Below are 23,568 nucleotides of genomic sequence, written 5' to 3'. Positions count from 1 at the left end.
GATAGTGGAGTCAGAGTGAACCGAGAGTGAGGTGAAGAATCTGTGAAAGAAGGAAGAGTCGTCAACATTTGGGCCATAGACACTGTCTATGCAAAAGTCCTTAATCTGAATGGATATATTAATGATTACAAATCTACTTTCTGAGTCAGTAACTGTATCCTTATGAGTAAATTTTATGTTTTTATTTATTAATTAAAACAGCAACTACTCTTTGTTTGGAGTTGTAACTAGAAGAATACATGAATGGGAATTGTGAGCAGCACAGAAGATGATCAAATGATTTACACAAGTGGGTCTCCTGCAGCAAACTCTATCTGCGTTTAGACCACACAGATGGGACAACACTGTCATTCTCTTTGGTCCAGAGCCAAGTCCACGCACATTCCAGCTAATGATGTTAAGTATGGTCATAACTGCTCTGACTGGAAAGGTGTAAAGCTAAATAACACGTGTGTGCCAGTTCGTGTGCACGTGCCCGCTGTCGAAACCTACCCCAAAGAGAAGCGCTGTGCATGTGTGTGCGTGAACGATTTCTGGATGTGTGAGCTGCGTGTTGCCTGCGTCCAATGAGAGCCTGTGTGAGGTGTTTGCAGTTTGTCGGCATGTGTGTGCGGGATCGCGTGTGCACGCCCGTGTGTGCGTGCGCCCGTTCCGTGCATAAATAAATACTTACCGAGGATGCGTTGCTTTTCGATGGATTACATATGAGGAGGGGGAGAGGGGGGCTAAGGAAAATATAGAAAACAAGAAAAAGGAAAGAAATCAAAAATAACAAAACAACAACAGAGACATGACTGGGAAGTGAAGAAAATGGACTGTTTTCCTGAGATTATTGATGATCCGGTTTTCCATTCATTGAAGTTAGTTTAGCGGGTTTCTTCTGGGAAGCGCAGATGTTCTCAAGGCTGATCTGAAAGCCTTCAGCACAGCCAGAGCGTTAGCTCTGGGTCCCGGAACAGCCGTCCGTCCACGTACAGTTTGTCAACGGCCACAACCGCTCTAGAACCGGCAGTAAAATGCTTCCTCCTCAGCGGGAACAGGATCTTTCTTCTACGGAGGATTTCTGCCGGGAACTGAAACATTCACGCTGAAGTGCACTTTCAGCTCCCGTCCTCGGCCCTTCACCAGCTCCTTTTGTTTAAAATGTTCAAATTTAGCAACAATTAGACACGGGCGCTGGTGGTCGGACGTTCTTCCTCCGAGGCGGTGAACCCTGTGGAAAGAGATCTTCTGCACCTCCTCCTTGGGGAGCTTCAGGTGGAACTCCATGAAGGACTTCACCGTGGCCTCCGGGTCTTCTCCTGCCTCCTCTGGAATCCCGGAGATCACCAGGTTGTCCCTCATGCTCCTCGACTGAAGATCCAGGAGGGTTTCCTTGATGGATCAGTTCTCCTCAGATAGACGAGCGGTGTCACTGCTCAGGGTCTTAACGTTCTCTCTGAGGGCCTGGTTCTCGGCTGCGAGCTCCCGCACCTGCTGCTGGCTGAATTCCAGAGACTCCCGCAGACCTTGAAATTCTCTATGGAGGATCTACAGCAGATTGAGGCGGCAATCAAAGCTGGAGAGCTTTTTGTCAATCGAGTCTAGGATGTTGCTCACGCCGCTGCCTGGAGAGGAGGCAGCCCCGCAAGAGTCTTCAGGCCGTCCACACTTGGAGGAGGGGGTGGTGGTGTTGGTTTTCCCCATGACGCAGTCAATGAATTTCTCCAGGTCCTCCAGGCTGACAAAAGCTTAATTGTCTTAACAGGTTATGTTAGTTTGATGGAATTATTTTAATATGGCTTAATAATCAAACAAGATCGAAAATGTTTGTTCAAATGCTTTCGCGCCGCCAAGTTCAGCTGTACATGAAAAAGCAGATCCTCCAACACTCTGATGGTTTTGTGTTTGCAAAGGTCAACAGGTCACACAGAGAGTCCAGTCTGCAGCCTCCAGCTGTGGATCCATGAAGAGTGACCGGTCCAAAGGGTTTCCTCCAGACTTCAGAACTGAACCAGGACCTTCAGACTCACAGTAAGAAACAGTTTCTAGTGAACAAAGCAGAGTTCAGCTCTCAGCAGGAACAACAATGTTCTCATCAAGAACATCAGCTGATCCATCCAGGAAGGTCAACCATCTGCTGTGAGCGCTTTAGGTCTGAGAGGAAAGAAAAGAGTTGGACAACTCTGGAGGACACAAAGCTCAGTCTGTGAGGATAAAGCAAACAGCTAAACTTTTCTCTGAGCTCAGTCCAGACATGAGCTCCAAACACAGCTAACGCATCATTTAGACCTTCAGATGGACTAGATCTGCTCTGGTTTAACCTGGAAACACATTTGCTCACATTCAGCACAGTCTGGATCCCAATATCTGAGTCTGAAGATCAGAGAGGAACTTGCTCCATGATCAGAGTTAGTCTGGAACTTCCCACTGACTGCTTTGATTGTTGTTCACTAACGTTTCTCCTTAGTGTCCACAGAGAGAAGAAGAGGAGCGGACCCCAGTCTGCAGAAAGACCCAGAGCTGGTGAGTCAGAGCCTGATCATCTGCTGATGGATTCTTCTGGAAACATGTGGAACACTCATGAAGGAGCTTTCTTCTCTGCTCTTTCAGCAGATGTTGGTCTGCAGGAGATGTTTGGAGAACATCAGATCAGTCTGAGGAGCAGAAGTCAACATGTGGCTGAAGGAAATGAAGAAGCAGGAAGAGAAACGCTCCTCAACAGGGTCTACACTGAGCTCTACATCACAGAGGGACTGAGACCAGAGGCTCACACCCAACATGAGGTGATGCAGCTGGAGACCACCACCAAGACCAACCAGCTCCATGACACTGCAATCAAGAACCCAGACATCTTCAAAGTCCTCCCTGACCAACACAGATCCATCAGAGTGGTTCTGACCAGCGGAGTTGCTGGAGCTGGAAAAAGCTTCTCAGTGCAGAAGTTCACTCTGGACTGGGCCGAGGGCTTGGAGAACCAAGACATCAGTGCTGTGGTTCCTCTGTCCTTCAGGGAGTTGAACTTGATCAGAGATGAGCAGCACAGTCTTCTCACTCTGATCCAGCTGTTCCATCCAACACTCCAGAAGATCCCAGCAGAACAGCTGTCTGACTGCAAACTTCTGTTCATCTTTGATGGTCTGGATGAAAGCAGACTTTCTCTGGACTTCAACAACAGTCCGCTGGTGTCTGATGTCACACACAAGTCCTCAGTCAACGTGCTGCTCACTAACCTCATCCAGGGACGTCTGCTGCCCTCAGCTCTGGTCTGGATCACTTCCAGACCTGCAGCAGCCAATCAGATCCCTCCTTCATGTGTGGACAGACTGACAGAAGTACGAGGCTTCAATGATGCTCAGAAGTAGGAGTACTTCAGGAGGAGGTTCCCAGATGGAGAGCTGTCCAGCAGAATCATCTCCCACATCAAGGGCTCCATGTCCCTCTACATCATGTGTGAAGTTCCAGTCTTCTGCTGGATCACTGCTGTGGTTCTGGAGAACCTGCTGAGCACAGAGCAGAGAGGAGAGCTGCCCACCACCCTGACTGACATGTACTCCCACTTCCTGATGGTCCAGACAAAGAGGAAGAAGAACAAGTACCAGCAGGAACATCAGACAAGTCCACAAGAGCTGACAGAGACTGACAGGGAAGTTCTTCTGAAGCTGGGGAGGCTGGCATTTGAACATCTGGAGAAAGGAAACATCATGTTCTACCAAGAAGACCTGCAGCAGTGTGGTCTGGATGTCACAGAGGCCTCAGTGTACTCTGGAATTTGTACTGAGATCTTCAGAAGAGAGTGTGAGATCTTCCAGAAACCGGTCTACAGCTTTGTTCATCTAAGTGTTCAGGAGTTTCTGGCTGCAGTCTACATGTTCCACTGTTACTCCAACAGGAAGGTAGAGGTCATTAAGGACTTCCTGAAGAACATCATGGGGATCCCATCCCTGGATCAGTTTCTGAGTAGAGTCATGGAGAAATCCCTGCAGAGTCAAACTGGACACCTGGACCTGCTGGTTCGCTTCCTCCATGGTCTCTCTGTGGAGTCCAACCAGAGACTCTTAGGAGGCCTGCTGGGTCAGACAGAGAAGAATCCAGGAATCATCCAGAGAGCCATCAACAACCTGAAGAAAATCAACAGTAAAGGAGTTTCTCCTGACAGAAGCATCAACATCTATCACTGTCTGATGGAGATGAAGGACCTCTCAGTTCATCAGGAGATCCAAGAGTTCCTGAAGTCAGAGAACAAATCAAAGAAGAAACTCTCAGAGATCCACTGCTCAGCTCTGACCTACACTCTGCAGATGTCAGAGGAGGTTCTGGATGAGCTGAACCTGAACCAGTACAAGACATCAGCTGAGGGTAAACGGAGACTGATCCCAGCTGTGAGGAGCTGCAGAAAGTTCAGGTGAGTCCTGAAGTGATTGTGATGATAAATCAGATCAGTGTTCAGATTGATTTTTGTTTTTAACACTCATATGATCTTTTAGCTAAAGAGCAAAGAAGGATCATATTTGTCCAAATGAAATCCAATCCAGAACCTTCTGAAAGGTTTGAACGCAAAGCAGACGGTCCAGAATGAAAGGAACTCTTTATTTCCACAATGTCAGTCATTCTAGAAGCACATTTCTAAAATGCTTTTTCTTCTGTTCATCATCTTATTTCTAGATAAATCATTGATCTGTGAATGAAACAGTTTGATGACTAAAAAAGGAAACTGAAGCAGAAACTTGATTTCTTAGGATCTTCTACTTCAGACACGGTTGTGTTTTGTCACATACTGTATTTTCACGACCATAGGGCGCACCGGGTTATAGGGTGCATGTCATAATTTTCAGGCGAGACAGACCCAGACGCTGAAACCCAGAATGATCACACAGTGGCTTGGTTAGTAGTTTTAATGGCAAGGCAGATGACAGGGTTGTTTTCAGCAGTTTGGCGGTCCAGACTAGAGCGTGGCTCGTGGCGTGACTGGAGGTAATACCGCGGCAGATCGGCTCCGAGGTTCTCCGAGGCAGCAGGTAAGTAACAGATGACTTCCACACGGGTGACCTTCGTTTTGATGAATCCTGAGACAAGGAGGTACAAGGTTAGAGCAAGGCAAGGCAAGAGTAAGCGAGGCATGAGCAGGCAGACCAGGCTTAGTCACCATTAGGGGTAACGAACTGGCGTTGAATGAAGAAGCTGGGTCTCCTTAAGAGCAGCAGGGTTGATGAGGGTGAAGTGGTCACAGCTGGTGGAGTCAGGAGAAGAGCAGAGGGGCGGGGCTGACAGAGGCACAATGACAGTAACCCCCACCCAACAACCGCCTCCAGTCGGTCCAGGCCGACGATCCGGGGGACCACGGTAGAAGTCAGAGATGAGGGTGGGGTCCAAGGTGAGGGAACGGGAAACCCAGGAGCGTTTCTAAAGACCATAACCCACCCAGTCCACCAGGAACTGATGGCCGCGACTCCCCGGTGCCGGACGTCCAAGATGCGGCTGACGGTGTATGCTGGAGCGCCATCGATGAGCCGGGCAGGTGGAGGGGAAGCGGAAGGCGGGCACAAACTGCTATCCAGAACAGGCTTGATTTGAGAGATGTGAAAAGACAGATGTACCTTAGAGGGCTGCCGGAAGGTGAAGACGGACACAGGTGGGATTGATGATGCGATGTATGGTGAAGGGTCCAATAAAGTGGGGAGCCAACTTGCGTGACGTGGCCTGGATGGGAATGTTCTTAGAAGAAAGCCACACTCTCTGGCCTGGTTGGTATGCGGGACTCACCACCCTGTGGCGATTGGCAGCACGGCAGTTGCTCTCCTTGGTGCGGAGGAGAGCAGCTTGGGTTTGGCGCCGGATGTGCTGACAACGCTGGAGGTGTTCTTGCACAGAGGGGAGAAGTTCCCGGTTACCCACATCGTAATTGCGCTCTGCGTGGGACAACTTCTTGGAGACGAAGGCACAGGGCTTGAGTTTTCCAGATGACTCCTCCCGCTGACACAGAACTGCTCCCACACCGGAGTCGGAGGCATCAACCTAGACGACAAATTGCCTAGAGGTGTCTGGTGGCATGAGGATGGGAGCGGAGACGAACAATTTCTTTAGGGTGTCGAAGGCTGCCTGGGCAGTGGAATTCCAGTGGAACAGCTTGGAGGTGGACGGGAGTTGAGTGAGTGGAGCGGCAATGGAACTATAATTTCTAATGAAGCGGCGGTAGACATTGACAAATCCGAGGAATTGTTGGAGATTTTTGCGGGATGAGGGGGGTGCCCATTGGGAAACAGCAGTGATCTTGGCAGGATCGGGGCGAATGCTGCCAGCTTCGAAAATGTACCCGAGGAACGGGATGCTGGTGGTGTGAAACTGACACTTTTCAGCTTTAACGAACAGCTGGTTTTGGGATAATCTTTGGAGGACCAGGCGTACATTGTTCTGATGGAGGGCGGGATCTTTAGAGTAAATCAGGACGTCGTCAAGGTATACAAAGACAAAATGGTTAATGAAGTCTTGGAGTAAGTCATTAACAAGGCATTGGAAGATAGCAGGGACGTTAGTTAGACCAAACGGCATTACTACGCATTCAAAGTGACCCACAGGAGTGTTAAATGCGGTCTTCCATTCCTTTCATGCGCACTAGATGGTAGGCGTTACGGAGGTCGAGTTCAGAAAATATGCGTGTCTCCTGAATGGAATCAAAAACCGAGATGATGAAAGGTAGAGAGTATTTGTCTTTAATAGTAATCTGGTTGAGTTCGCAGAAATCGATGTAAGGTCTGAGAGATTTGTCTTTCTTCTCAACGAAGAAGAAACTGGCACCGGCAGGGGATGAGGAGGGACGGATGTGACCAAGAACAAGCGCTTCCTGAATATACTGTTCCATGGCCACTTTCTCAGGACCCGAAAGATTAAATATCATTCCCTTAGGAAGGGGGTTGCCGTCTAATAAATTGATGGCGCAGTCATAGGGCCTATGAGGTGGTAAGGAGGCGGCTTTAGAATTAAAGATGAGTTTTAAGTCATGGTAACATTCAGGAATGTAAGTCAAATCGATAGTTTCAGGTTCACCGCCCGAGTGAGTGGTGACAGAAGGTAACGCAGATTGGAGACAATTACCCATGCAAAAATCACTCCAACCTATGATATTGTGGCGACTCCAATTGAGATGGGGACTTTTGGAGCTTAAGCCATGAAAACCCTAGAACAACAGGAGTCTTGGGTGTGCGAGTAACAAAGAACTGGATGGTTTCGCAGTGATTACCGGAGGTAATAAGGAAAATGGGTTTAGATCGGTGAGTTATAAGTGAGAGATGCTGCCACCTAAACCAGCGGCTTTGACAGGGGACGTGATAAGCTCAGTGGACAAGGTTAAGCGATCGACAATACTTTGATCAATTAAGCTTTGTTCCGCGCCAGAATCGATTAACACCTGAAGGTCAGCAACTTTGGACTGATGACATAACTTGACAGGGATAAACAAGAAGTCGTTAAGCATGGTAGAGGTACCCCCCCGTGGCCTGTCCTCTAGTGGGGGGCTCTGGAGTTTAAACGAAGGGAGCATTGATTAACCTGATGACCTAATTCCCCGCAATAGAAACACGCACCTTCGTTGCATCGTGTTAGTCGCGCCTCCGCGGTGAGCTTAGAATGCCCGATTTGCATGGGTTCATCGTGACACTGCGTGGGTATTCTGGTCGGGGAACAGGAATAGCGTCCATGGTAGTAGCTAGGGGTATCCGCACAGGTGTCTTCCGGGTGACGTTGCTCCGGTCCTGGTTTCGCTCTCAGAGTCTGATATCCGATCGCAGGGCGACTGCAGCCAACTCCTCAAAAGTGTAAGCCTCCACCGCCAGAATACGAAAGTCTATGATGTGCTCACTGACAGAGCGATTGCGTTGTTTGAGGGTAAGTAGCTTGTGTGCCGCGTCATCCTGTTTCCGGGGCTGATCAAACACTAATCTGAATTTGTCAATAAAACGGTCAAACGGCAGATGAGTTATGGGTTAGCAGCCAGAAAAGCCTGCGCCCATTGCAAGGCTTTACTTTATAATGAGTTAATGAATAGTGTGATCTTACTGTAATCGGAGTAGTAGTATCGTGGTGCTTGTTGAAAAAGTAACTGGCGTTGACTGGAGGTAATACCGCGGCAGATCGGCTCCGAGGTTCTCCGAGGCAGCAGGTAAGTAACAGATGACTTCCACACGGGTGACCTTCGTTCTGATGAATCCTGAGACAAGGAGGTACAAGGTTAGAGAAAGGCAAGGCAAGAGTAAGCGAGGCATGACCAGGCAGACCAGGCTTAGTCACCATTAGGGGCAATGAACTGGCGTCGAATGAAGGAGCTGGGTCTCCTTAAGAGCAGCAGGTTTGATGAAGGTGAAGTGGTCACAGCTAGTGTAGCCAGGAGCAGAGCAGAGGGGCGGGGCTGACAGAGGCACCATGACAGTGCACTCTCAGTTATGGGTGACTTTTCAGTATTTAACATATAGAAAAGGCGCACTGGGTGTTAAAGCTCGGGCGCGTTAACACAACATAGCAGTAAAACATAATGATATTTCTGACCGCGGGGGGGGATCCTCTTCAGGGCTGACAGCAGATCTTCCTTCGGGGTTCACTTCCCTGTTTGGACCTTCAGAGTAGGGGTGTGTATTGCCAAGCGTATCCCGATACGCGCCCTGCAATACGATACGTATCCCGATATTTTACCGAAACATGTTTTCTTTCTGTTTTTTTAAATACGACTTTGAAAAAACTCAACCTGAATTTTAATGTCTTCCACTGTAATAAAATGGTCAACTTCGGTTTAATGATCGTAACGTTAAGCACTGCAATTGTATCTCACATATAAGTTGCGTTTACCAAAGCAAATTTATAGTGCTTTTATTTTGGTAAGTTAAAATATAGAAAGGGAACAGTCAACATTGTCTGATTTAAATTTTTTTTTTTTTTTAATGTAAGAAAAAACAAAGAATGAATGAGCCTTAACCAATAAGTTTCTATTGGGGAAATAAAATGCTGTTTATTTTCAGCATTAATGTAGCTTCTCTAGAGCTTTTAAACAGTTCAGGAGCCTGAATGGAGCTTTAAATATAAAGGGTGGGGGACACACACTGATTCTTTCCAGAAACATAAAGTGTGATGATGAGGTAGAATGACAGAACGAATGAAAGTTGCTTAATGTGACAAAAAAAGGGGGCTTTGTTTACTTTTCTGCTCTGTTGCACCTTTGCAGCCACGCTTCTCACACACAGAAGTAAACTGGTAAAGCTGATCACCACAATGTCAGCCTTTTTCAGAGCATTGTACACATCCCTCTGATCCATCAGGTCCCTAAACTAGAATCCATTGCTTTGAGGTTCTGCAGAACTTTAGCCCGCTTTCTAGCATGTTAGCAGATGCTAAGCGCATTAGCCTATTAGCTGCTGCCGTGCTTCATTGTCTATCTTATTTATCTGAGCCGCTAAAAAGCACAGCAATCCGCGTTTTCATATCTTACTGGCAGCAACCTGGTTGCAACAAGAACAGAACAAGAACAACAGAACAAGCTGCCTCTGGCTGCAGTTTTCCTGTTGTCTTGTGCAGAGTAGAGCTGCTCAAAGAGGCTCCGTGTTCTCTGCTGCCAACTAGCGGTCGGAGGGTGAAGTGGACAACAAGAGTCAGACGCTGAAGGACGCTCAGAAATAATTAAACAAATATTGATCTGGCAGCATTTTGAATCGATACAAGTATCGCCAAATGACGTATTGCGATATATTGCCGAATCGATTTTTTTTCTTACGCCCCTACTTCAGAGCCTCCAGAGCGGGTTAATAGTAGAATCAGTCTCTTTTTTTTGGAGGAAAAGCTTTTTTTTAATGACTGTTCTCCCTAACTGAGAAACACAAACTGAATGTGCCCTCACACACTCACTTGGCTGAGTGTCTGCTACCTCCTTTTGCAAATGGGGGACCACGGCACCCGGGAAGTCAGCACACACACATTTCAGCACACACACATACATTTCAACACACACATACACACTCATTGTGGAACAAAGAAGTGGGAGACAAACTGAGTTGGTTCTCATCGTCTTTTTCTACTCCTCTGCCCAAGTCCCACAACTACACATTTTGCTCACCGCCTCATAGGGCGCCCCCTACAGTCTTGAGTATATGTAAGACTTTAAAGTGTGTCTTATAACAGTGAAAATACGGTGCCTGACATGTTTCGATGGAAGTCTTCGTCATGGTCGAGGAGGACTCTGACTCTGAATCTAAACAATGAAGCTTAGCATCAGCGCTAACTTGTAAACCTACACAGGTTCTGGTTCCGCCATAGAAACAGTCACTTTAGCCTCTTTCTACTAAGAAGACATTCTGAAAAGTTCTGCCTGAAGGTTGGTGAAGCTGTGGTTCTGTTCATGACAGGAGACGTGGACCTGAGGAGGAAGCTGGATTCAAAGTTCTGCAACAGAACAGGAAGATGAACTGTTGTTGTTTACAGCTTCAGAGCTGAAAACATGAAAATATCATTTTGGAAATGAAAACAGAAAACTCTCAGAAAACTGGACCATAACCAATATTTAAAAACTGTCAACATTCAATCATCGTCATCATCCTCATCCTCATGGTCAGAGTGACAGCTGTCAGTCTCTATGATCCAGATGTTCTACTGGTAACTTTGGGGTTCAGACCTCAGATCACTGACAGACTGAGGGCAGCATGAAGCTCCATGGAGCTCCACTTTCTCTCCTCCAGCTGCAGATGAAAGAAAGATGAAGTTCTGAGAGAGACTGATGAGGGGGACTGTTTCATGATGAAGATGAAGCTCTGATGAAGAGATAAATTTCCAACTGGAACTTCATGACAGCCTGAATTCATCATAGATCACCTGTTTCTGTCTTTCTTTCTCTTCGCAGACTTCCACTACGATGTGGACTCTCAGAGACTCACTGGGAAATTGTGGCCTCAGCTCTGAAGTCCAACCCATCCCACCTGACAGAACTGGACCTGAGCAGAAACGGACTGGAGGATTCATCCATGAAGGTTCTGTGTTCTGGACTGGAAAGTCCAAACTGCAGACTGCAGACTCTGAGGTCAGAACATTGAAGCTGCTGGTTGGTTCATTTCTACAATTGTAGTTCTTCACTGAAGCTGAAAAGTTTGGATTCAAAGATTCTTTGGATTTTCCTGAAATTCCAGAAACATTTTTGATTCTTTGAAGAGTCTGCACTGGAAGAAACAGCTGCTTAGATTTTCTGTAGAAAAAATATGTTTCCATGGCAACAAAAGGTTCAGCTGTTGAAATATTTGACAGATTTTGAGCTTAAAGAGTCAGAAAACAAACAAGAACTCAAACTAATGACAGACTAGTCATCCTGATCAAACCGTCCTGAAAGCTGACCAAGGTCAAAGTTCAAATCAGACACAGCAAAGCATATCAGTTTAATGTCAGACAATATTTTTAAGGACCAGAGTCTACCAGGTTCAAGTTGAAGATTAACAATATTTGATAAAGAATTAAATGCAAAATCTAAAGAGAATGAGTTTAGCGTCAGCACGCTGCACCACAGCAACACTTCTCTAAGAGATCAGAGGTCCAGAGGGTCAGAATATATCAGACTTCTGTTCTCTCCAATGGTTAACAAGACTCCACTTCATTTACTGGGTTGTGGGAATTTGGGTACACTCAAAACAAGGAAATTACCAGCCAATTAAATGTAACTTGTCATTTCAACTGGAAAATTTTATGTTTGTAAATCATACATGAATGAATCATGTCGTTTGTACATTAAAATAATCAATTTAACAGTTACTAATTTCAGTCATGTTGATCCAACATGATACCATTAAATTGGATTACATTAGTAATCGCGAGGAATTGTGGGATACAATTTTTTTGTCTATCTGGGCAGATTGGGGTTTAGTTTGAGTTTTTGTCCATGAGTTTTGTTGTCTAGCTGTTTTACTCTGTTTTAACTAGTGATTTAAACTGTTGTGTTTATTTTTTTTCTGCACCATGAGTTAAAGTTTGGTAGAGGATGATGACCAACCCCCTTGTGCAGTAACTTGCTAATGTCTTAATGCTATAGACAGAGTTCATGGCACATGAGCTCCTGCCTTGTAAAGCAAGACATTGCTGGGTCATGTATGTCTTTGATATGGAAATTACAAGACCCATTGGTTGAAGCTTTAGAAAAGTGACAATATCAGTTGTATAAATAAAATTAAAGAAAAAATAATGATTTTAAGTTAGATCACCACATTAAATTGAGATGGGTAGACATACAAATTTAAGTTGAATAAACTGAATTCAATTATGTGTTACCAATTGAAGTGATTTAATTAAGTTGGATCAACTTTTTTCTTTTTAAAGTGAGCAACAAAATTAAGTAGGGTCCCACTGTAGTATTTAAATTGAATCAACTTAAATGTATTAGGTTGAACCTAAATACATTAAGTAGGACCAAGATGATTCATTTTTGTTCAAGTAAAGCTATCTAATATGGTGGAAATCCTTTCCATAATTTTTTCATGTTCATCTGATACTAAATATTTACGGTTACGGGGTTAATATCACCGATTTTGAGACTTTTTATTGAAATGTTTGATCATAGAGTAATCTTGGCAATACAAATATATTTTTGTTAATTAAGTGTATAATAAAACACAAGACAGAGACTTGCAGCAAATAAACATGTTTATTAAGTAGTTACAACAATCTGAATTGAACATACATCACATATAGAACATGTATATTAATAATGGCATAATACAATAATAATAATAAGAAAAGTAACTATAGTGCTAAATAAAAAAGAGCAAAAATATAACAGAAATGTAAGAACAACAGAACCACAAATGTAGATTTGAAAACATAAAGGCAGTGATAAAATAGCAAAGTCACTAAAAGTAAACAAAAGCAACACTGTAATAAATATGATTTATGATATATTTGGTGGAAATATGTGGCTCTTTAATGACTTTGTTCACTCTCCCATGAATCAAGGAAGGGAGGGGCAAGGTGCGGGCTGTGGGGGTAAATGGTCTGGCTGAAGTGTTGATCTCCTAAGCCACAATAAACTCACTTTCACCGCAGCATCACTGTCAGGAAATATTCAAACTACGGTCACAGAGAAAACTGCCACCGTGTGATGGGGAGGCATCGGCAGAATATTCTAGATTAGCTGCTGCAGTCTCATTTTTCTGAAAATCGTTGACGTGGTCATGAATGTAGACGGCGGCAGTCCCAGAAGCCATTGGATGCAGTCTGCAGACCGAGGCGTGCCTCAACGTGGTGGGGTTAAACGTGTTGAGTCACGCCCACTGTATGTGATTTATGGTCACATACACACACACTGTCTAATCTTTGAGAAGCTGGTCTGGTTTCTTCAGTCAGTAATGATCTGCTCTGTTCAGGAGAAGATTCTCTCAGTTTTCAGGTCCAGGTTGGTTTTGATCCGGTTCTAGATGGAATAATTTTCTTGCAGACTCTAGATTCTCTTTTCACATTATCAGTTAAAGTGAAGTGGTTCTGGATTTAGCTTCTTTTTCCAGTGTCTCTCAATTCTGTAGGTTTTTGTGTTGATGTTGTCTCTTCTAGTCTTTTGTTGCACTTGGCGCTTTATTCCATTCGGCTTTCACTGCCCCTCCCCCACTCAGCACAAACACATATTGACCAATTATGACCAATTATGACCAATTATGAGCGTCTTAAAGAGAAAAAGAAGCGAGAATGAATGACAATGAAGGACAGTTAAAAATGGTTCTCAGGAAGAAGTTTGTTCTTGTCGTTCTCTTTTAAAGTGATTCTGTCACCTGTCATTTACAAATCGTCCAGTCAGAGCTGCTTGGCTGGTGATCCAACTGTGGCTGCCCAGCTGTCGCCAGATTTTGTAATGGCATCTTCCCCGCCTGACGGACTGACGCTGGACTGCTCAACTACTCCTGGCTGCAGTGTGCAGACAGAGGCGTGGCTCAATGTGGGCGGGGTTAAACGTGTTGCATTCCGCCCACTTTATGTGATTCTTCTTTGTCAGCGCAATTACTATATTTTTATATTGCATTTTATAAGTTTCCACATGCAATAATGCCACATACCAGTGTATCCTAAGATGATAAATGAAAGCTCACCATGTCCGTTTTTTAATTTGGGAAAAGATTAGCTGTACTTTTTTAGGATATGTACACTCCTGCTTTAAGAGTTAAAAACAGACCTTTTTTTTGGCTACAGGAGCATTATGAAAGGCAGATTGAACAAAACTGCGATGTGTCGGTCGGGTACAAAACGGCTCTTATCTCATAGAATTATGTCTCATATTTTGCACCAGACTAGAGAATGCAGTTTGCTTTTTTTCTCCTCTTTATTTCCTGCTTCTGCTCAGTGGATGAACACACCACCCTACTCTTCCTCAGTGAGTTCACAGCGGCAGCAAGTCAATGATCAGGATGTGGTTCATGTTATCAATAAACCCTGGAGACGATCACAGTCACAAGCAAATCCAAGCAACATTTGTCTGAACTAAATGAACCATTGTGGAAACGACTGGAGTCCTCATCAAGTATCACTGGCCGCCAGCCGTCTAATTCCCTGCACTTGTTTTGCTCAATCCTGCACTGCTATGTGCAGCGCACAAAACAAAATGACATATTACTGACATACACAGTTGTACTATTTACATCTAAACATTAGCCGTGTTTACATGTGGAAATCTGACCGGATCAAAGATCGGATTAGAATTGAACTGTGTACATGGACCCAGAGAAACTTTATCAGATTACAACAAACATTGAAATACGGCTCATTTTCCATCGCAAAAAATTGCATTGACATGCGCAAATGTTCTAAAATTTTTGTATTGACATGACATGTTCTAAAATACTGAAAACTACCGTAGAAGAAGAAATATTGAGTTCTGTTGTAAACAAAGAAAGCTGCAGCATAGAGCAAAATGATCTTCAAAATGTGATTTTATTATTGTTATGATTATTATTAAGTGACTGTTTGCTCATAATTTTCTGAAACTGTGCGGTCAGTGCTTTATTCTAGGCAGCTTGGGCTAAGAAGAAAGGTTAGCATTAGGCTAGTACATGCTAACAAAATTTAGGCGTGGATGAACTTAAACTCTGTGCGGCTAATGCCACAATGTGCCTCTTGTATGTAAATATGTGGGAATAACTTCAGCCTTTATTTTGTCTGGACACCACTGGAAAAACAAATTCACATGATGTTTGCACCAGGGGTGCTCATTACGTTGATCGCGAACAACCGGTCGATCTTCAAGGATATGATCGCAGGCCAGCAAAGATAAATAACCACAAAAATAAAAATATGCTAAAAAATCTGTCAGCGAATCGAAATCCTCACCAAGAAGTACATGACTTGATTGACATGCAGAGCAGCGTTCAAGCTTCAAGCAAGGTTTTATAAATGCGCGTCCAAGCTGTCGTGTTCTCTCAAATCTTGCTCCAGGCCTTTTGTTTTCTATAAATGTCCATCTCTGTGTCATATTAAGCTGTCTGGGTACAAATCGCAGCTATTAATTTCTCCTTCGTGATTATGTTTACAACGGTTGGCACTTCCGTGTTTTGAAGTGGACACTACCCACAGTCACTACCAAACCCGAGTCCCTGATTGGTAACAGTGCACATAAAGTGCGATAAAGCGTGAAAAAGTTCAACCCGTTAAAATTTTAGCACGCCTGATTTGCACGTAGCCTGCAAGCCTGGACTTAAGAACTGGCGTAGCGACCTGCAATTATGAGTGTTTCGGAAAAGGAAGCCCAAAATTCTGGTCCACATGGGTTTGCACAGACTTCATTGGAAGTGGCCGCTTGAAACACAGGTCAATGCAGCTGGTGTGCAGTGCAGGTGGAAGGGGAGGGGCTTGGTCACAGTGGTCCTTTGTTTGTATGCATAGACAAATGGAATAATAGAGGGAACATTCCTGCGCACCAGAGTGCCACTGAGCAACCTCCAAATGTGCCAGGGTGGTGACTGACCAATGTGAAAAAATTGTCCGTCACTGTTGAATTTGACCTTTATTTAAAACATCGGCAGACGCCGCACAGGGTGTAAAATAGTGACTGCTGCCGCCCCATTACAAGTTCCACTGGGTGACAAAACTGTCATTTAGGTCTCTGCTCGGTGGCATTTTGGTAAATGTGACCATAGCTTCACTAAAAACTCCCATGGGCTTTTAAAGACTGTCTTCAGAATCCACTGTTCTCTTCGGCATCATGAGGACTAGCTTCACAATAACTTCCAGCATCATCAGCTAGACTTGACTGACACTGTTAGTGTTCAGTAAAACAGCTGAAGCACTGCATTATGAGATCTGTAGTTACTTTGTTGCCAGCGCTCATTTTGCTGCTCCGTTAATAACAATAATTAAAAATGATCTCACAGACCAGATCAGGTTGGACATTATGACCAAAACTTAAACCAGAACTGTTTATTTTGATGACGCTGACAAGGACAACAACATGACAAAAACCCAAGAATCCTCACTAATGAGTACTGTATTTTCACAACCATAAATCGCTTAAACCTCTTAATTTTTGTCCAAGATGTACTGAGCACCCACCTTCATTCTTCTCTGCTTCTGCTGGACTCTTCTGATCTGCTGCTGTTGCTTCACATCTTTGGACTTTTTCTAAACTTTCTGATCTTCTTCGGCTCTGAACTCTTTAGAAGAAGTGAAGGATGAAAAACATGAACTTTGTCTTTAAACTCAACTCTTTGTTCTGGATTCAGGTTGAGTGCCTGCAGTTTGTCAAAGACAAGCTGTGCTGATCTGGTCTCAGCTCTGAAGAAAAACCCGTCCCACCTCACAGAACTGGACCTGAGCTGGAACAAGCTTAAGTCTTCAGATGTTCAGCAGCTCCAGGATCTGGTGGAGAGTCCAAACTTCAAACTGCAGACTCTGAGGTCAGTAGAGGGTTGGAGTCAGTCCAGCTGCTTCCAGATGTTTGGTTATAAAGTTAGTCTGAGAGCAAAGATGCAGAGTTTCCTGTGAAGCTGCAGCTTCTCAGTGAAGCTCTGAGGAGAATGATGACAGGCTTCAGGACAACAGTCAGCCAATCAGAGCAGCAGAAGCTCCAACAGGTGAAGATGACAGGAAGCTGCTGCTCTGAACAGGACTGAAGCTCCTGCTGCTCTTTCTGCTGCTGTGCTGCATCACTGACTGACAGACCAGGATCAGGAGACACTCCTTCATCTCTGTCTCTACATTTTTTCTTTGCAGGTTCTGAGTCTGATGTTCCTCCTGGAAGAGCAGAGAGGAGCAGCAGCAGCAGCTGGTCTGCAGAGATGTTGTGACTGGACGGTGTTCCTGGGAGGTGGAGAGCAGAGTGATGGAGGAATCAGAGGAAGTAGAGATGAGTGTCAGAGCTGCAGCAGGAACTGATCTGAGATCAGCTCCACTGTTTCTCAGTTATTGTGCTGCAGCTCCCCCGGTGGACTGAAGAGAACTGCACTTCCTCTTCTCATTCTAACTTGGAGTGTTGGGAAATCTCAAGCTTCTCTTCACTCTTTTGTTGCCATAGTAACTGATGTCATTCTTCCCGTCAGCTGACGTCTGTGTTTCTCTGTTCATGAAGCTGTTTGTGTAGATTATTGTGACATTGTTCTCCAGTTCAAGCAGCATTCAGCCTCTATGCTCAAAATTTTCAATGTTATTTCCATCATTTCCACTTTGATACACTTTAAAATGAGGATGCCGACAAATGCCGAGTCAGCAATTGACTTTTCTTGGAAAATAACTATTGTCTGTAGAGAACAGAGGAAATTCTGTAGACGTCCACATGTGGATCCCAGGACTTACTCTGCTGTGGAAACTTTTTTTATAAACTCAACTTTAAGATTCAGTTTTTATCAAGCCGTTTTCTTTATCAGTAATTTAGTTCCTTAATAATGTGTTATTTCTGCCTTTTATGGTTTTCTTTGTCACAAACAACCAACTGCATTAAAGCAGGTGGGAGAATGGGGCACCTGCTGGCTGTTTGCAGAACTGCATCCTAGTGTCAAAAGGCTTCAAACTGAAAGCTGTCTGTAAAATTCCTGCAGCCTGTTTGGATCTAATAAACGCTTTTTTGAATCAACTCTGAGTTTTCTATTGATTTCTGTCTTCATTCTATCTTTGACTCACAAACAGACTTGAATCTTTAGCCTTCCCCCTCATCCTGTTCCAGCTGTTCTAATCTTCATGTGTTTGGTTCCTTCTCAGTAGAAATGGGTTGGAAAAGAGCTTTGGAATGTTCAGGTGGTGCTGATGTCTTTCTAGATGGGGGTGGGCAGAACAGATGAGAGCTCCTCCCTCCTGATTCAGAGGGGAACAGTGGGCAGCAGCTGAAAGGAGGGAGTGGAAATGGGAAAAGTTCTCTGCAGGTTTCTCCTTTCCAAGAACAGAGGGACACGACTCCATGAACAGCAGAAGCTAAAGAGTTGGAAAACATGCCCAAAGCTGCAGCACCACCTGCAGAAAGATGCTTCCTCTTCAGGCTCCGCCCCTCCACATCAAGAAAGATCAGAGTTTCTGCTGAGCTGCTATTGGAGCTTTTAGGGGGTCAGATCTTTAGGAACATTTGCTGTCAATGAAACCAGGAAGTAAAGTGTTTTAAAGATCAAATTGATGACATCATCAGTTGTGGAAACACTGGAAAATGGAAATCCAGCAGAGAAGAAAACCTCGTCAACTTCCTGTTTGAGTCTCATGATTTTAGGATCATCAAGGCAGAATCCACTTTCATCCTGATGAAGCCCAACCCTCTGACCTTCATCAGTCATCTCTAAGCTCCGCCCCCAGTCTGCAGCAGCATCTGCTTCCTCAGAGAACAGCATGTCAGCACACACTGCACACGCTTGGATCCATGCAGACGTGTTGGAAGCCAGAGCTTCAGGCCGGCCTTCAGTGGATCTGTCCGTTCATGCTGAATGGGAGCAGAAGAACGTCTGTTTCAGCTCTGCTGCTTCAGCTCCACTCAAACTGCTGGGAACTCCAAACTCTCTCAGAGGAGAAAAACAGCAGAAAGCTTTCTGCAGCTGCTCTCACAGTGGATCTTCCTCTGTCTTCTTCAGCAGCAGATGATGAAGAGTCACTTTCTTCAGGTTCCTCTCAGTCCTGACCTTCATTCCTGATGGACCAAAGCAGACTGACAGCAGCTCTTTAGCTCCACAAAGAAAACTCTGCAGTTTCCCAAAAACCTTCTGAAGCAGAAAAACCAGGAGACTTCCTGTCTGTCTGTCTGTCTGTCAGTGTTGGAGTCTTCCTCCATCTTCAAATGATGAAGGTTTCTGCTTTGGAACATTCCAGAAAGCCTTTTGAAAGCCTCCTGATGATGCTGGAGGACAGGGAGGAGCGCAGGAGGATGCAGGAGCTCCCAGAGGAGGAGAGGCAGGAGGAGCAGAGGGAGCGGCTGCTGGAGCAGAAGCAGCTGCAGACGCACTTTTGGCTCTGGGCTTCAAACTTTGATCAGGAGGAAGAGGAGGAGCTAAAGAGGAGCAGGAATGCTCACGTGCCTTTTCGGCATTAGTAATGCCCACACTGTGCCCTCCAAACAACATTTTTCTCCTCTTTTCCACCTCGCCAACGATAACTTCTACTTCACATTGAGTGAAGTTACGTTTTTTTGATTTCCTCTCTGTGTTTGCCATGGTTTCGCAATCAATGAATATTCATTTGTGGGCGTTTCACGGACTATTTATGGGCAACTATGGGCGTGTCATGAAGCCGCAAAAGCTGCGCTGCATTTAGAATTGGTTGTGATTTATTAAGGGAAAGATGCGTAGGATGTGCGTGCGCACGGTTTTATAAATCCGAATATTTCTGTGCGTACGCACATCCTATGTTTCATCCATACAACGCAAATCCTACGCAAAATTTTATAAATGAGGCCCCAGATCTTCTAAGAAGAATCCAGAGTTCCTGATCACAAACATCAACTGAAGCCCAAATCAGAGCTGATCAGACTGCATGGAGCCCAAGCTCCAGAAAAGAGGAGAGAAGAAGAAGTCGTCCACATGAAGCTTCACCTTAGAGGAAAAGAGGAGCTGCTGAACTAAAGTACTCGAGTACTGAGGAAGACTTTCAACCTCTGATGGATTCTGTAGAACATTTGGAACTAGAATGTACAAAGTGCTTCAGTTCCATCAGCTGTCAGTCTGCAGCAGCTTCATCTGCTGCCTCCATCCTCTCTCTGTGAGTCTCTGCAGAGTTTTTCTGCAGCTGCTGGTTTTTCTGCAGCAGCAGCAGCATCAGAGCCAGAGAGCCAAAGAAAGTGGAAAGTCTGAGAAGGAAGCAGCTCTGAAGCTCTGCAGCTGACGGTGCAGCTTCAGGACTCATGAGGAGGAGCACATGCACGGCTCTGATGCTGCTGAACGTCTGACTGAGATGATCCACATTCAGAAGAGAGTTTCAGAGTGAAAGACGTGTGGAAGAAGAGAATCCTGAAGGTTTCTGTGCAGACATGAACTCAGTCAGAGAGCGTCTGAATGTTGGAGGATCCAGAAGAAACCAGGAGCTCATGAAGGTGGTTCTGTTGGAGCAGAGAGCAGAACTCTGATCCCAGTTTCAGGAACAATGCAGGCTCATGTTCTGGACTGAAGAGTTCTCCTGAAATGTTCTGTTCAGACTTCTTCAGGATCACATCTGTGTGTGAATGTGGAGGTTTGTCATTACATTAAAAAGATACTGAGTGTAGAAAGAAGAACAGGACTTTTTTGTCACCTTAGATTGATTGATTTCATGATTTCATTGGGACTTTGTGGAAAGTGTTGAGTCACTTTTGAAAAACTTTCATCATCTATGTACAAACATGAGCTCTAAAAAGAAAACTGGAGGGATTTTAAGGCAACAGAGAAGACAGGTTTGATGAACTTCTGCTCTACGGTCGATGCAGCAGAGACAGAAACCGTCACTGAAGCCTTCATCACATCACCATAGCTGGATTCCAGAGCGCTTTATCAAAGCGCCTTAAGCCCGTTTGGACTCTGGCGCTCCACGCGCTGGATGAATAGTGGCGTTTGGAGGAAGTGCGGCTGCGCAGTCCGTCACAGAACACCGTCACTGCCTGGACCTCTTTCTGGGTCCTAGTGCCCTAAAGGTTACAGCTCCTGGTTCCACAAGAAAAAAGTCCATTCTAGAGGCCACTCTGACGTCATCATCATCAAAGACAGCGTTACCTAGCAACCATACCAAGACCATAGCAGCTATAGAGGGAAACACAACAAACCATCAACGGCGGTTAAAGCAGTCAGACGTTTGTTCTGCAGCTCAGCAAAAATCTCTGCTTTAGGTTTTGGGGAGAAAAACAAAGGAAAACACACGGAGAAGGATTCTGCAAAGGAAATCCCAAGTTCTATTGGTAAGTCAGCGTCCTGGAAACATGCTTTGTTGGTTCTGAAGTGGCATGAATGCAGACTTAGATTGGTTTGTTTCCTTGGATTCTTCAGATGGATTCAAGCTGTAAATGTTGTCAGCATAAAGCAAGTTTGGACTAAACTAAAGCAGAAAGTGGCTTTGAAGATGGTCAGGAGAAATGAGGGCTTTTTTCAGGAATTCTTGGAAGAGGAGGACTTCTCCAAACAACCAGAATCTAGGAGGAGGTTTTTTCAGCATTGAGATCAGGATTTAGCATGAGCTTCAATCCCATTTTTGTTCAATCCAAATGTTTACCGTCATATTCAGGAGTTCAACTCTGAAAGCCACCATGACATCATAGACATTAAAGACCCTGTTACCTAGCAACCAAACACAACAAACTGGAGACTATTCAAACTGGACATTTTGGGGCAACAATTCTTTTCTAACTCCAGTTTTTATGAAAAATCCAAATGATGGAAACAGATTGTGTAAAGGAAATGAGGATCTATTGGTGAGTCACAGTCCTGGAAACATGAGTTGTGCTCTGATGAAGACGCCTGATCCAAATGTGGATTTTTGAAATGTTCTTCATGAGATTCAAACTGATTGAAGCTTTGAATTAAAGGTGTCAACACATTTCTGCATTGGATTCATTCTGTTTCAGTGTCTAAGGTTGGTTTTGTGGCAGAAACCAAGTTTTTGTTGAACAGTAGCGTTTGAAAAAGCAGAAAGTGGCTTTGAAGATGGTCAGGAGAACTTCTTTGAAGAGGAGGACTTCTCCAAACAACCACAACCTTAGAGGAAGTTTTCTGAGCATTCATAGAATGCTTTTACAATGACTCATCATTTTCCACAAGAAGCTAATGAGTTTTTCCAAATGCATGCTGGATATTCTTAGTTCTAGCTTAGAAAGCACTTTGTGGGATTTCCCTGGAAAACCTGCTTTATCAATCATTTTGGTCTCTTTTTCTTCTTCTGAGTTCCAGCTTGGTGAGTGTGCAGGTCGCCATGGCAACCACTGTCCAGGTCAAAGGGAGGACCACGGCCATCCAGTCTCCAGGCTTTTGGATTGATTTGGATTTGATAAACATTTGTTTCCCACATTTTAATAGTAGAATTCAACACGGGACATATAGTGGATTGTAAGAATAGGAACAAAAACAACAACAACAAAATAATCCTCCTCCCCTTAAAACATGCATTTGACTCTGAACAAGTCTAAAACAAATCCAAGCAAAGACCAGCGCTGGGGCTCCCCTGAAGGTCCAGACACAGAGAGGCCCAGAGTGATCCCCATTTCTCCTTTTTGCTCTCTCCAGTGGCTGACTCCGCCCCTTAGGACGTCCCCCTGTGTGGATCAGTGGTCAGTGGGTTGGAACCTGCTGCAAATGCAGGCTCTGGTTCTAACTGCTGGATCAGAAGTGGAATGTGAGCTGTAGTGGTGTGTCTGCAGCTGGATGTGGAACACATCAGGGAGGGGTCAAAGGTCAGTTTTTATTCACTTAAAAGGATTCCAGCCAGAGACTGCTGCACCTCCATTGTAAAAAGGAACATTACCAGAGGTCCTTCGTCCCAACAGCAGTCAGATTATACAACAACATGGTCTAGGACTGATGAAACAGCTGCAGTGATTTATTGCCTTATTTAACTTGTTATTTATGACGTGTACTTTTACTTCCACTTTGTATTATTACTATTTTATTCCTACTCATTGCTACTTTGTTTTTTGTCTTTTTCTAACCGCCATATTTCTTGTTTTGGCTGCTGTGACAACCGAATTTCCCTCCAGAGATCAATAAAGTCTTGAACATTGAAATGTTGACTCAGACAAACTCAGGGCTCCATCCATATCCATCAGGAAAATGGCAGCTGAATTGACTTCTTTTTGTTAGAGCTGGAAGTAAGACATTTTTATGGGTAACATCACACTGGCTCAGTCCAGATCACTTATGCAGTCAGTGGGTCCTCCTTTGGGTTGTCTCTTTGGCTGCATTTACACTGCAGGTCTTGATGCCCATATCCGATTTTCTGACTATATCCGATTTTTTTGACGACCCGCTTACATCATCTTTTAAAAGTGACCCGTATCCGATTTTTGCATTTACACTATACAATGCTGAAACTATCAAACGTAGACGTACTGAGGACTACGTAGCCGTATTTCCACCTTCCGCAGACCTCTTTCGGCCTTTTGTGACTGCGGTTGTCATGGAGGCAAGGCAGCAACGGAAGGAGGCGTTGCCTTGGGCGCTCCAGAGGGGATGCACGGGGGAG

The 23,568-nt window shown here is 44.6% G+C and overlaps 2 protein-coding genes and 1 pseudogene across 3 annotated transcripts in view; 2 read left to right on the top strand and 1 right to left on the bottom strand.

The window, feature by feature from the left end:
* The window catches only part of LOC144987176 (uncharacterized), a 427,194-nt gene that overhangs the window by 228,883 nt on the left and 174,743 nt on the right, over positions 1–23,568 (bottom strand). The window lies entirely within an intron of this gene.
* LOC144986858 (uncharacterized) overlaps positions 1–23,568 on the top strand; it is a 164,985-nt gene that overhangs the window by 114,049 nt on the left and 27,368 nt on the right. The window lies entirely within an intron of this gene.
* LOC144987020 (protein NLRC3-like) lies at positions 1,898–18,034 on the top strand (annotated as a pseudogene). The gene is made up of 6 exons (XR_013650871.1): positions 1,898–2,013; positions 2,450–2,505; positions 2,596–4,384; positions 10,853–11,029; positions 16,689–16,862; positions 17,179–18,034. The product of XR_013650871.1 is annotated as a protein NLRC3-like (transcript).

This window comes from Oryzias latipes, chromosome 2 (assembly GCF_053564925.1).
Source record: "Oryzias latipes strain Hd-rR chromosome 2, Olatipes_Hd-rR_3.1".
Taxonomy (NCBI): domain Eukaryota; kingdom Metazoa; phylum Chordata; class Actinopteri; order Beloniformes; family Adrianichthyidae; genus Oryzias; species Oryzias latipes.
This window is presented reverse-complemented; position numbering and strand designations above follow the sequence as displayed.